The following is a 14,652-nucleotide window of genomic DNA, read 5'->3' as shown; positions in this document are numbered from 1 at the left end:
TTGGGCTCCAACAATCAATCAGTCAACAAGCATATATTAAACTGAGGCATGCTGTACCAGGCACTAGGCTGGACATAGGATACAAAAACAAAAATGAAGCAAATCCAGGGCTTTTTTCACTATTGTATATGACCTCAAAGTGAAACCCTGAGATGTCCTGATCCTGAAAGCCTATTTATTCAGTGAAGGTAGGAAAGCTTTTTTTAATCTAAGGGCATCTTCAAGTCCTTTCTTGTAGTCAACAAGCAACTTAAGACAATCCCTAACATCTCGATTTTATTTAAAAAAGGAAAATAAAGGGTGTTTGAAAAGGAAAATGGGTTTCAGAGTCATAATTAGGATGGGGTAACCTAAGCTTTTCTTTATAGAGGTGACATTTTGAGGGCACTGTTAGCATTCATACTCCTTCAGCAGCATAGATATGATTGAGTTGACCATTTAGTTAACTGTAAGCACAACCCATTAAACTAGGAAGTTCCCAGAAGGTACCCACTTACTCCCCCTAGCTGTTATACCCCAGGTAAGTTCCTTTTATGTTCCACCTCCTCCTTCAAAAGATTCACCATCTCAGTCTTCTCACCTAGCCTAATGTATCTTTAAATATTGATCTGAAAGTGCATTTTCTACAACTGGCACAACTCGTATTTTATGAAGCTGGCCCCTAGTGGAAGTGTTTTTGTTATGGCTCTGGGGGGCACTAAGAGACATTGGCAAAGCACTGAAGATGTGGCTTGTAACACATACAAGAATTGCTTAACTTGTTTTTTAAGAAATTTTTAAAGGCGATATATTAACTTCCTTGTAAAATTATAAACTTCTTCAAGAATTGGGGTGGAGAAAGGGAACACAAAAGGGAAAAGATGACATTTTCATGTTGGTAAAGAAAATATGCTAAAAAAAATCCTTAATTCTTCTAACATTTCCCTTGCCCACTTTGGAACCATGTATTTATTTTTTTTAAGTCAAAAAATTTAATTGATTTCATTTCTGAAAAGAAGAAAGAACTTCAATTAGAATTCTGTCCCTTGAGATGGGAAGAGAGCTAGTATGGTTTATGATGAAAAGAACAGAGGACTTTAGAGTAAGCTGACCTATTTACTAGTTTAGGCAGTTATTTGACATTTGGCAAACTACTTTCTGTCTCTGGGCTCAGTTTCCCAAGTTGTAAAAAGAGGACATAGATAAGCTGACCTCTGAAATTTCTAGCTTTAAAACCTTACATTCTAGGGGGTAGCTAAGTAGTTCAGAGGATTGAGAGCCAGGCCCAGAGATGGGAGGTCCTAGGTTCAAATCTGGCCTCAGACACTTCCTAGCTGTGTGACCCTGGGCAAGTCACTTAACCCCCATTGTCTAGCCCTTACCACTCTTCTGACTTGGAACCAATCCAAGACAGAAGGTAAGGGTTTTAAAAAAAAAAAAGCCCTACATTCTGTAACTAGCATTTACATGTTAGAAAAGCCAAGAATTCCTCTTCCAGGGTGTACAATTGAAAATAATTCAGTACAATCGAAAGTAATAGTCTGAACCTGGCTTATTCTTGTTATTGACCATATATGGACAAGCGCTGATTTTTAAGAAACATAAATTTAAAAGAAGAAGAAGAAGCTACAGAGCTTATACATAAACCACTCAAGTGTCTTTTTGACAAACCATCCTATAAAATGATAGTGGGAACAGAGAGCAGTGGGACTGGCTCTGATAGGCCCAAGAACTCATGCTCTGGGAATAATATGTACCCCAGTGTGGTTTTCAAGGGTAGCCCCTTCCTCTAAATTAATATACCTAATGGATAACACTTTTAAACATGGTTTTCAGTGTGCCTCATCCCCAGGGTATGTGGAACTGAATCCTGAAATCTTTAGGAGTCATGTATCTGAACAATAAGATGCTGATTTTTTATTAACATTTTGGAGAAAATGTTTCCAAAATTCTGTGCCCCCTTCCCACTTTGTCAACTTGATTCACACATCTAAAACCAGATTCTATTTTTTAAATATTCATTTAAAAACTAAATCCTCCTGCTTCTACTATTAAAGATTTTATTTGCTTGTAACATGAAAGTGAGTTCACCTGTGAGGTGCCCTTGGCTTGACTGGTGAGAACCATTTAGAAGGGTAAGAGCAATCTCATATCAGGGAAAGAAAACACCTCCTCTTTCCAGCAAGAGGGACTTCTTCCCAGAAGGGCATAATGGACTGCCTCCAACTTGTAATGGGACCTAGGTCCACATGGCCATCCCTGAACCCTCACCCTCCCTTTTTTATATTGAGGATGGAAAGGTCTGCCTTTGCAGATGTCAGAAAAGTAAAGATCCAGCTCTAGCATAAACTCTCCTGTGTTTTTAGTCCTCTTCACCAATTCTCTCTCTTTCCCTTGAAGATCATAAATGTGCCTAGCTGTGTTCATGAAAATGAACATTGAACTGAACATTCCAAAACCCTTGTCTGTGAGGTTGCTGTTACTGCAAGATAGAAATGTTTGTTTTTCTTCCAGTCTGTTCTTTTTCTAATGAAGGATGATGGCTTAAAAAATTATTGGATAAATCATTACCTAGTAAAAAGTAAAAGTCATGCCTCTCTCCCAGGCAGCACAAGAAAAGCACACTTAGACTTTGCTTTGATGATTTCATTCTTTTCCTTTTAGGATCAGAAGCAAATCACCCATGTAAGAGAGAACAGATCGATCGTCGACCGGGATGCATAAAAGGAAGAGCAAGAAGAAGAGAAGGAAGAAGCGGAAGAGGAAGAGGAAGCGGAAAAGGAAGCTGGACTGGAAGAACATTCTTCGAAGATGGTTACAAAGGTCGGTCAAATGTTCTGCAGTAACAGCCCCCTCTTTGCATTAATCAGTGCCTAGTATCTAGCCTTATCTCATCTGGGGTCTTGAGAGAAGATCAAAAGGAGGACAAGAAATATAAGGAGGATTTGGGGATGCCTCCCTAAAATCCGGCAAGAAACTTAGAGGGGATTTTTACACTGACAAGTTGAGGGATGATTTCTGTAACCCCTCAGGAAAATATGGCCTGGAATTGGGTCATAAAACCTCAGAGTTGAAGAGTTATTCTGTAGTTCTTAGAGACTGTCCAGTCCATCCCCCTCATTTAATAGATGGAGAAACCATCTTGGGAAGTACTTGCCCCAAATCACAAAGGTGGCAAAGCTGGGATTTGAACTCAGTCTTCTGATTTCAATTCCAAGGCTCTTTTGAAGGGACCTTAGTGATACTCTGGTCCTATTCGGTAAATTTGCAGCTGGTAAAACTGAGGCCTTGAGGGCAAACTGGCCTGACCTCCTGGTTCACTATTAATTAGCTTTATTGTAGAAGTAAGCATCCCAGCATCCTTGCAAATAATGCATGTACCTGGGTAGAAAGCATTTGATTATTTCCTGGCATTTCTAAAGAAGAACAGCTTCAGCCTAGGTAATAACTGACACAAACAGATCATTTTGTCACTTTGGTGTAAACTATTACTCTGGGCTCAAGCAGCTGCTGGGCGATAAAAATAATCAGAACCATGGAGCAATGTGATCTCTCCAGGGAGCCACACCCTATTCTTTTGGCCCAAGACCATTTTCCTCAATGGAGCATTGGCTCCTGGAAACCATTGTACTTAATGGGGCATTGGCTCCTAGAAACTATTGTGCTTAATGGAGCATTGGCTCCTGGAAACCATTGTGCCTAACGGAGCATGGGCTCTGGGTGGCTCCAGGTATGCTCCTGGAGGGGCTCTGGGGCCACAGACACTGTAGGCTAAACTCCCTCTTAGGATGGCTGAGTGAAGCCTGTTGGTTGGAAGAGTTGGTCGCTCAGGGAGAGGGAGGGATTATGCCAGAGTTGTCACTAGACTACTGATTTCATTCATTATGTCACTTCCCTATTGAAAGATTTTTCAGCGAGTCCCTATTCTTAATAGGATCAGATACAGGTTCATTAGGCTGGTGGCCACATTCCAGTCCCATATTGTCTTTTCCAACCCTATCTCCCACCCTTCAAATGATTCAACGCTTCAAGGATCTGTCATTTTACTGGTGTGGGAACTCCTTCCACTGACACAGGTTGTAAACCCTCTCTGTGGCTAAGCCTAAACCGACGTTCTTTGAGAGATACTGTTTTCAAAAGCTTCCATCACCATGAGGTCTACTTGGCCCTGAGGCTTTTTGAACTTAGCTTGGCTGGTCCTCAAACATCAGTCTGTCCTCGGCCCATCCTTGGAGACTTGCCAAGGGGATTTACTTATCCTACCCATTTCCCTCACCCCCACCCCACCCCGGGGCACAGACTTCAAGGATCCCAAGTCATCTTCTCCACACCACAGTGAGACCTCTGAAGAGAGTCACTTGAGCTGAGCTTTACAGAGGAGATCAGACTTGAACCCTGTCATCTTTCAAAGGCTTAGCTCAAGCCCTACATCCTCCATGAAGCCTTCCCTGACCCACACAATCTGGGGGGGGGGTCTCCTCTCCCTCTTCTGAACTCAAAAAGCACTTGTCTGTACTGTATTGTTTAGTTGGCACTCACATCATATACTGTCCAGTGAGTGTTCTTCTATTGTTGTCTTGTATTGTTACTCAGCTTAACTTATGTGTGAGCCTGGGCTCCCTAGCCTAATGGTGAGCTCAAGTTTGTGTTGAGGGCCGGGAACGTGCTTTATATGTCTTTGTAGCTCCCAGGGTAAATGAGACCTAGCATTGGGCTAGGCACACAGTTCTCTTGGGTTGGTACTTATTATTATTATTATTTGTTAGGCTGGGTTATTATTTCTTTGGTTAAAGTCCTAAAAGGAAAATGTTTCCTTCTGGACCTTAGAGAAGCTCACAAACATCTCAGTCTTTGGAATCTTCAACATTGCTGAACTGTATTCCCCTTTGGGATTCAGTCCTTCCTTGGTAGCAAGAGAGGCATGTTCAACAAAGGGAAAATAGTTGTGGGAAGACTACGCCAAATGAGTGTGTACCATTGGGTGGAAGTCACAGTGGGGAAATTGTAACCTAGTACTAGGAGCAATTTTCCTAACAATCAGAGCTTTCCCACAATAGATCAATGGGCTTTATAAGAGAGTGAGCTTCCTGACACTGTAAAGTTCCAACAGAGGCTCAGAGAAGCTTCTCTTCCCCCCAACAATGATGTCATAGAGTGGGAAGATGGATTAGCTCACTTTGAAAATCCTTCCCAATTCTGAGTCTTTACTTAAACACTTTAAGAATATTGTGGGTACTCCCTATAAATGTTGCGACCCCTCTACAACTTAGAAGTGGGTCTTTAGAGAGTTGCTGTGGGGAGATCTGTAAGATGCTCCTCAGCCAGTAGAGCTATGGTTCTGCATAGGACACTGTCCTGAGAGTCACAGAGTTTATAAGGGAGATGTTATAGAGAATCTTGTAATTGTCACAGCATTCAAGAGTTGTGAAGGACAGAGCTGGGCCATCATAAAAAGGAAAGTCCATTGGCCAAAGGCTTCTCTTGGACCCTAGCATGAGGGAAGGGGATCATTTTGAAGGGGGACAAAAAAATTTCTCCAACAGCACCACGCTTGTTGCAGTCTGAGAGCTGACAGCTGGAGATCTTACTTTCTCCCCCTTCCCTCCTCCTCTTTGCTCACTCCCCCGATTGAGCTCCTTTTTGGAAGGACTTTCCAATTTGTTTGTTGGCTGTGCTTGAGAAAGCACTGGCTAGAATGTGGCCCAAGGCAACCATAACCAAGCCTCTGCAATTAGAGACTTGATTTTTGCCCCTCTTTGGGAACATTGTGACACTGGCATGTGTGACTTTCCAGGTGGCTGCAAAGGCAGCAAGATTTCTTGGTCTGGGGGTATGATTAGCAAAGAAGAAGAGGGAGGAGCAAGAAATTCTCCTACCTAGAAAAGGGCCTTCTCCTGACCCTGAAAAGCAATCTTATAACCACAATAAGGACAGATCCCATTATGGAAGAGTTAATTATTTCAAAAATTGCAAGCCAAACCATGTCTCCTGACACTGGCTGTAGGCAAAAATCTGGTAGAATATGATTAGTACAGAACTTACATAATAGCTTGGTGCCTTTCCCCCATTATAGTGCTGGTTATAGCCTATCCATCATTTACTACACCAGCATTATATATGGGTTTTGTTGCATGCACCAATAGTATTGCAACTTATTTTCATAGTTTCTTTCATCCAGGGAATGCATCAAATTCACAGCTATCACATTAGGAATAGTCACAACACCTACATCAAGGTAAAAGAAGCAGGAACAGTCAATCTTGTTCTATTTCAGCATTAAATAATTCATTGTAATAAAGAAAAACAAGCAATAGTCACTAATTTAGTAACTCAGACAGGAAATACAATAGGTTATACCCATAGTTGCCCAACTCTCAGTCAAGGGAAGAAGGCATATTTCATTATCTGGTCCTTGGAACCAACAAGAATTTGGGTTCCTTTTTTCATTATTTTCATTTATTGTATATATCTATATATCTATATACTCTTCTCTTGAATATACTTACTTGATTATATCAGTTTATATAGATCTTCCCGTATTTTTCTGAATTTCTCAAATTTTTTCTTTTTTATGACATAATAATACTCCATTACATGGGTACTGGAAAACAATTTATTCAGTCATTCCCTGATTGAAGAGCACTTGGTTTATTTTCCTTTTTTTTTTTTTGGTCAAAAATATATAGTTCATGTCATTAGGTATAACAGGTATGATCAGAACCATTTCAATTCCACACTGAATTTGCCTTGTAGCAGGGGAAAACAGTTAGGCATTAGCAACTCCAAGGTCATCCTGGCTGACAGTGTAAGCAACACTGTGTAGCTATAGATCCAAACCTCTCTTCTCAAGGAGGGGAGGCACAATGCATTAAGTGCTCTCTACAACCAAGACTGGTCATTATAATTAGCCAGAGGTTAGCTTCTTTTTAGTGTTTGGTTTTTGTTTTCCATTTAGATTATAGTAGTCATTGTATATATTGTGCTCCTAATTGAGCTTACTTTATTCATAAGATCAAAGAAGTCTTTAAATATTTCTTCATTTCCTAATATTTCTCCTTTTATTATTGTACAATAATATGTTACGTTCGTACGTGAGGACATGATTTACTCACCCATTCCTCTAGGGGAAGGCACCCGGGTTGTTTCCAATTCTTTACTACAAAGTATATTGACAGCACCTATAAAAAGGTAGAAAGAGCAGGTATGGTCGTCCCCACTGGAAATCCACCTTGAACATGCCTTGTAGCAAAGAAAAACACAAGCAATAACAACCCAAAGGGTGACCCTGTCAGGCAACGAATGTAAAAAGAGTGAAACTGTAGAGCCCAAACTCTAAGATCAATAGAGAGAGACATGGGTCAATATCTACTCTTGGGGGGAGGGGGGATTGGTCTTGAAAATTGTTCAGTTTAGATTCTTTTTACTTATATATTACTATAAACAGTGAAAATATTTTTATTTCAGACCTATTTTCTTTATATAAGTTTACTAAAAATCTTCTAGGAATTCTCAAAATTCCTGACATTCACATATTCTTATAAAATAGTATTGAGTTACTATCAAAAAGAAAGGCTTCATCAAAATGTTCTTTTCCTTCACTTGCTTATTGCATTCATTGAACTGACGAAGTTTTAGAAAAATCCACCAGAGTCTCAACACATAGGGAGAAAGGTGTCATGTTTCTTTGTTTACTCTTTGAAATCTAGATTGTTCTTTGGAAATACACAGACAACAAATTCTTCTTCATTCTTTTTTCCTTTACAAGATTATAGTCAGTATCTGGTCAGAAATTTGTCAGTCATTCTCATCTGAAAGGTTACTGGGTGATTTCTATTTCTATTTCTAGTCTTGATTCAGGTAGGAGGAGTATGATTGACCTCTCTTATGTAAGTTCCACCATTAACTTGCCTTGTAGTAAAACAAAGAAGCAACTGGAGACCTGAGCAAAAATCAAAGTTAATGAGAACCCCATGAATGAAAAGGCATCAAAATGTAAAACTAGAAGAGGGTTCCTTTGTTACCTTTTACATGTTCACTGACATACAAATAAATAGGTCAATATACTGGGAATTAGAATATTATTTAGACAACAGTTTGCTTTTTTCTTCTTTATTGATTAGCAGAAGCCATAAGAATAGAGACAATAACAACTGACTGTCCAGAATTGTTCAGTTGTAGAGCCTTCAGTTTCATTTCACATTGTGGCTAGAAAGTATATTAATTTTGAAATAAAAAAAGTAAAATGAGCATGGTTGTCTACAACTATGTAAATGATACCTAGAACATGGTTAGAAGAATAGGGGAGGAATTAATCAATAGCTCAGGAAAAAGTGGCCATGTTTCGGAGAAAAAAAGTATTATTTGAATTCTTACTCCTATAGGTCTTTGGAATAGAAGGAAAATTGATTAATAATTTTATTTAAAAGCATCCAAATTGGAAACTATAAACAGAAGAAAACCTAGGAACTATTTGTTCTTATTTATCAAACAAAAAAAGTAGAGTCACTATGTAGAACTTGGTATTTTGTTACTTGAGGGCATACTATTAACTCAAGCCCAAGGAAAATGAAAAAAGAGGTCTTTTTTTTTTGTAACATTCCTTGAGTTATTTCTCATGGGAAAAAACCTGAAAAAATAATCAGGTGAAAAGAAACACTGTCTACTATGGCAGGCACCAAATTGCACCTGACGTTCCCAATAGCTCCAGTAAGAACAGGACAGCAATATTATGAACAGCTTAATTTTCCTAGTGTTGGTTCTATAACTCAAGTAAAGACCTCCTCTTCTTATTCTATTACAACAAAGAAATAATCTTCAGTGTAAAGATCAAAATTTCTCAGTCAGTACTCCTAAATCTGCCAACATATTTCCATTTCTTTATAAAAGAGTGCTTCAATTTCATCTGGATCAAGGAGGAATCTGTCCCTATGTATTCCTTGACCTAGCTCTGTAGTGAAGAAAATTCACTTTCCCAACAATCAGCCAAAAGGAAACCCTATCTGATAGGGTACCCATCATAATACATACGTAACTCGCCCACCTCAAAGTCATCTAGTGGTGACATGGTTCTTTCTTACCATTCTTCTATCCTTTCTGTTCATTTATTTTAAGTCCAAAAACAACACTTTTGTCTTTTCTGTTTCCTTCTTCTATAACACACACACACACACACACACACACACACACACACAGGCAGGCATGCACATAAAAATGAACTGCAAAATGCACAGCCACATAGCTATATACCCATCAGTCCAGTACACAGACCATAGTTTATCAGACATTCCAGTTTCATAAAAACACCATTTTTTTTTGCCAGGGAGGTCTTCCATTCTGCCAGGATAAAGATGGAATGAGCATGGCTTTATACCCCCATTTGCCTTGCTCCTTGCCTTGGCTACCTAGCAAAGAAAACTAGAGGCAGCTCAAAGAGTCCTCTGTCTACCAGGGGAGGCACAGCACTGCACCTATGGTTGCTCACCTCTAAAAACAGAGATGTGGAAACCCACCTGATAACCTGCTCTCTGAGACCAAGCAGGATCATGATATCCAGCAAAGTATAGGTCCACTCACTCCAATTCTCAGTTTCATGGCTTTCATGAGTGGACAGTCAAGGGTTGATCTGCCATTTGCCATTTGAAAGAGGTCCCCATTTCTTTCCCAATCTTTGCTACTGAGGGCTATGTTTACAGCAGGATCTGGGTAGAATGAAAATAGAACTCCACCTCCATGTAAGTTCCTCCTTGCATTGGTCCTGCAGCAAAGACCATACATTGAATCATGACTCAGCTACATGGTGACCCTGTCTACCAGGGGAGGTACCATATTTCACCCAGAGTGCCCCACTTCTGAGCACAGAGTAAGCCCAACAACATCAAATGCTCTCTGAGCCCAAGGAGAGTCATGATATCCACTCAGAAGACAGCACTCCTGTCTCCGTTCTTCAGTGGTCAGGATTTCAGCAGTGTATGTTTCTAGGTTAGTCATCCATTCTCCAGGGGCAGTGCCCTGGTTTCTAAACAGTTATTTGGTATTCAAGGTATCCATTCTACTGAGAACAAATGCAAAAGAGCAGTGGGTTCAGACCCTGTGCCTCCTGCCCAAATCTTAGAGAAAAGAAAACTCAGTGGAACCACAATCCACCTAAAATTAACCCCACCTGCTAAAATAGGAGTCCTATTGCATTTAGAGTTGCTTATCTTTCTCACCAGACATAGGCAGCAGATATACTAGCTGGTAATCTCTCTACACTACTGATCACTCTAATGACTCATGCAGACCCATACTCCTGCTCTTTTGCCCCCATCACATAATTCTCAGTGAAGAAACAAAAGTCTCTCAGCCATTCTCCATCCATAGATCAACCAATTCATTTCCACTTCTTTGTTACACGGTGCTTCCATTCCACCATGATCAAGGAGTCATCAAGAAGTCAGACACATGGGTGTCTGACTTCATTTGAGATGATCCTTAATCTAGTCCTGTAGTAAAAAATAAAATTCAGTTGCCCAACAGTCAACCAAAAGGAAGCCCTGTCTGACAGAGTAGGCACTACATTATACCTAGAGTCCCCCACCACAAAACCCTATGGTTGTGGCATGTTTCTTTCTAACCATTCTTCTATCCTTATGTTTCACACAATTTAAGTCCAAAAACATCAATTTCATTTTCCCTGTTTCTTCCTCCATAATATACTTACATGCACAAAAAGATACACAAACACACACAAAAGAGGAAAAACAGATCCACAGATCAAACATGAATAAATGAAATGCAAAATACTCAATAACATAGAGACTCAGTACATTGCACAGACCATGGTTTGTTAAACATTTTAAATGCCAGAAAAAAATCTCATTTTCTTATACAAGTACTTTTTAAGGGAGACCTTGGATTCTATCAGGATGAATGCACAATGATCATGGCATTGTACCCTCTCTCTTGCTCCTTGCCTTGGCCACTTAGCAAAGAAAATTGAAGGTAGATTAAAGGTGCCTCTCTCTACTAGCAGGGGCACCACATTGCATACATAGTTGCCAACCCATAAGCACAGAGGTGTGGAAACACCACTACCAACATGCTCCCTGAGACCAAGCAGGGTTGGGATATATAGTCAGAGGGCAGGTCTTCTCACTCAATTTGTAAGTTGCATGTTTTCCATCAATGAATGGGTCAAGGGTTGGTCTCTCATTTCCCACTTAAAGAAAGTCAACATTTCTTTCCCAGGCTTTGCAACTCAGGGCTATCTTTACTATAGGATCAAGTAGAATGAAATTAGGACTCTACTTACAAAAATTTACTTCTTGGATTACTCCTATAACAAAGACCAAATATTGAATCATGACTCAGCTTGAAAGTGACTACCAAGAGTACTACACAGTGCCCCATCACAAAGTATAAAGGTATTATTGGATTCTAGACCAGTGAAATTTGACCAATACTCAAAAGCAGAAAAAAGAAAACACATTAAAACCACAATTGAAATTTAAAAAAAGGAAAACAAATGAGGAAATAGGTCTCAATTAAAACAGACTTCTTTCATTTTTCAAGGAAGATCAGTGGTGGGAAAATGAAGTTTTCAGGCATTGTTCAAACATAGGACCACCAGTCTGTTTCGCTTACTTTGTGACATATGGTTTCCATTTTAACCTAACCTAGGAGCAGTCTACATGAATGTGTTCTGCCAGGTTGAATGCTCCATGACCAAGCACTCTAGCAAAGGAAATTCACTTTCCCAGTAGTCAATCAAAAGGGATCCTGTCTGACAGAGTAGGCATCACATTGCACCCATAGTCCCTGAAGTAGCAACTAAGGGGTGGGGACATTCTTTATAACTTTTATTCTTCTATCCTTGTTGGATTTGAATTCACTGATACAGAGGCTTCCTTTCTCTCTTCTTTGACCTCCAACCCACGACTGTCAGTAAAGTTTGGATCATCATTTCTAATATCCTTTTTGTCAGACTTACTACAATCTAAATTCAATGACAATGGCCTTAGCAGCATTTCACTCTTGTTTAGCTTCCCACACCAAAACATCATGCAAATTGCAAAGGTTACTCAATTATTCTCTACCCATAGGAGAATCAGTTTAATTCCTCTTCTTTGAGACACAGTTCTTCAATTCTGATGGAATCCAAGAGACATCCACTTAAGTGTCGACCCACATGTCAGTTGCTCCTTAAACAAGACCTTGGGAAAAGGAAATTCATTCCCCTAAGAGCAAGAAAAAAGGTAATCCGGTCTGAAAGGTGAGAACCCATATTGCACCATTAGATGTCCACCTTGCATCAAAATATGGGGGCAACATTTCTGATTTCCATAATACCAATGTTGCTAGCCTCTTAATTAATTGATATTGAGGCTTTCTCTTTTGCTTTGCTCTGCCACCAACACTTAATAATCAGAAAAAACCCAGTGGTTTTCCAAAAGTTTATCCTGGGTAGGACAACTGGTTTGCTTTGACATTCTGACACATTGTTTCACAAATGAAAGTGCAGGGATTCAGGAAACATTGCTGATATCATTACAGGAAACTTCAACAGTTGCTGAATTCATTAACAACAAAGAATTCTTCATTTCATTCCTGTACCATCAAAACATTCACCATCATTCAATGACACAGGTTTCTCAGCTATTCCAGGCCCCTAGGGGGACCAGTTTCTATTCACTCCTTTGTCACATGAAGCTTCGATTTCACCATTAACCAAGAGACATGAACATGATTGTTCCATGACAAGAAGATGCAACTTCAAGCCCTATAGCAAAGGAAATTCACCCTATAAACAATCATTAAATAGGGAATCTGGCCAGGCAGGATTAACAAACCCTGAACTCAAAATTTCCTAAATTGTAGCCCAGGTATAGGGGCACTATTTCTGATATTCTTTATCTACAACTTATTGATTTACACACTCATTGACAGAAAAGCTTCCTTTAATGATTTCCTCTGGCCTCCAACACGAAATCCTCAATTGAATATCTTAGGTATTTCAGTAATTCTCCTGCCATAGGGTCACCGGAGTATTTCCAAACCCTTGTCACGTGAAGCTTCCATTCTATCATACCTCAGGATGCTTCCACACAGTTCTTTCATGGAATTTGGAAGATTCTGATTGAATACATATAGCAAAGGAATTTCACTCTCCCAACACACAACAAATATGGAAACTTATCTAACAGGGATTACACCATATTACACCCGAAATCTCCCACCTAGTAGCCCAGAGGTGTGGGCAATATTCCTAATATTCTTTCTTTACAACATAAACGGTCCATTCATTGAAAGCAAGACTTCTTTAATTCATTCTTTTGTCTTCCAAAGATAAATCCTCAGGTGAAAAGATATGGTTGTCAACCATTCTCTTCCCCTAGATCCACCTGTACTTTCCACTCATTTGTCACATAAGACTTCCATTCCACCATAACTTGGTGCTTCCACACACTTCTTTCATGGATGGTGGGACCTTCGATGGAAACCCTAGAGCAAAGGAATTTCACTCTCCCAATAGTAAACATATAAGGAACACTGTCTAATAGGGAGAACACCATATTTCATTGAAAGTCAGCCACCTTGCAGCCCAGAGGTGGGGGCAATATTTCTAATGTTCATTCTATACAACTTATTAGGCACTCCATTAATTGACAGCGAGACTTCTTTTAATTCGTTCTTCAGTCTTCCAAAGATAAATCCTCAGATAGCAAGATCAGGTTTGTCAACCATTCTCCTCCCGTAGGGCCACTGGTTTGGTTCCACTCCTTTGTCACATGAGGCATCCATTCCACCATAACACAGAATGCTTACACACAGCTCTTCATGGACTGTGGGAGATTCTGGTTGAAGCCCTGTAGAAAAAGAATTTCACATTCCCAATTGTCAACAAATAAGGAACCCTGTGTAACAGGGATGAGACCATATTTCACCTGAAGTCTCCAAACTTCCAGCCCTGAGAAGGGGGCAATATTTCTAATAATCTCTCTATACAAAATGTAAGACTCTCCATTCATGGCCAGTGAGACTTCCGTTAAAATTTTCTTCTAGCCTCCAAACGTTAACACTCATATAAAAAGATCAGGTTTGTCAACAATTCTCCTTCTCTAGGGCCACAGATTAGTTTACACTCCTTTGTCACATGAGACTTTCATTCCATCAAAACTCAGGATGCCCCTTCATGGTTCTTAGATGAGCTGTGGAAGATGTTGATTGAAGCCCTGTAGCAAAGGAAATTCACTCTCCCAACAGTCAACAAATGAGGAACTTTGTCTAAAAAGGATGACCACATTTCACCTGAAGTCTCCCAACTTGCAGCCCCAGGGTAAGGGCAATATTTCTCATTTTCTTTTTATACAATTTAATAGACTCTCCATTCATTGACAGTGAGACTTCTTTTAATTCTTTCTTCTGGATTCAAACCCTAAAACCTCAGGTGAAAAGCTCAGGTTTGTCGATAATTCTCTTCCAAATGGGCCACCAGTTTGTTTCCACTCCTTGTCACATGAGACTTCCATTCCACCTCAATACAGAATGTTTCCACATCTCTCTTACATGTAATGTGGAAGCATTCTAGCAAAGGAATTTCACTGTTCCAACAGTCAACAAATAAGGAACCCTGTCTAACAGGGATGACACCACATTTCAAGTGAAGTCTCCCACCTTGCAGCCCTGAGATGGGGG

The 14,652-nt window shown here is 39.8% G+C and overlaps 1 long non-coding RNA gene across 1 annotated transcript in view; it reads left to right on the top strand.

Annotated features, from left to right (window-relative positions):
* Positions 1-14,652, top strand: part of LOC103100410 (uncharacterized) — a 61,393-nt gene that overhangs the window by 5,011 nt on the left and 41,730 nt on the right. Inside the window, exon 3 of the long non-coding RNA XR_008915292.1 lies at positions 2,644-14,652. This exon is cut by the window's right edge and continues 19,312 nt beyond it. This is a non-coding gene — a long non-coding RNA (uncharacterized LOC103100410). The remainder of the gene's footprint in view (positions 1-2,643) is intronic.

This window comes from Monodelphis domestica, chromosome 1 (genome assembly GCF_027887165.1).
Source record: "Monodelphis domestica isolate mMonDom1 chromosome 1, mMonDom1.pri, whole genome shotgun sequence".
In the NCBI taxonomy this organism is placed as follows: Eukaryota; Metazoa; Chordata; class Mammalia; order Didelphimorphia; family Didelphidae; genus Monodelphis; species Monodelphis domestica.
This window is presented reverse-complemented; position numbering and strand designations above follow the sequence as displayed.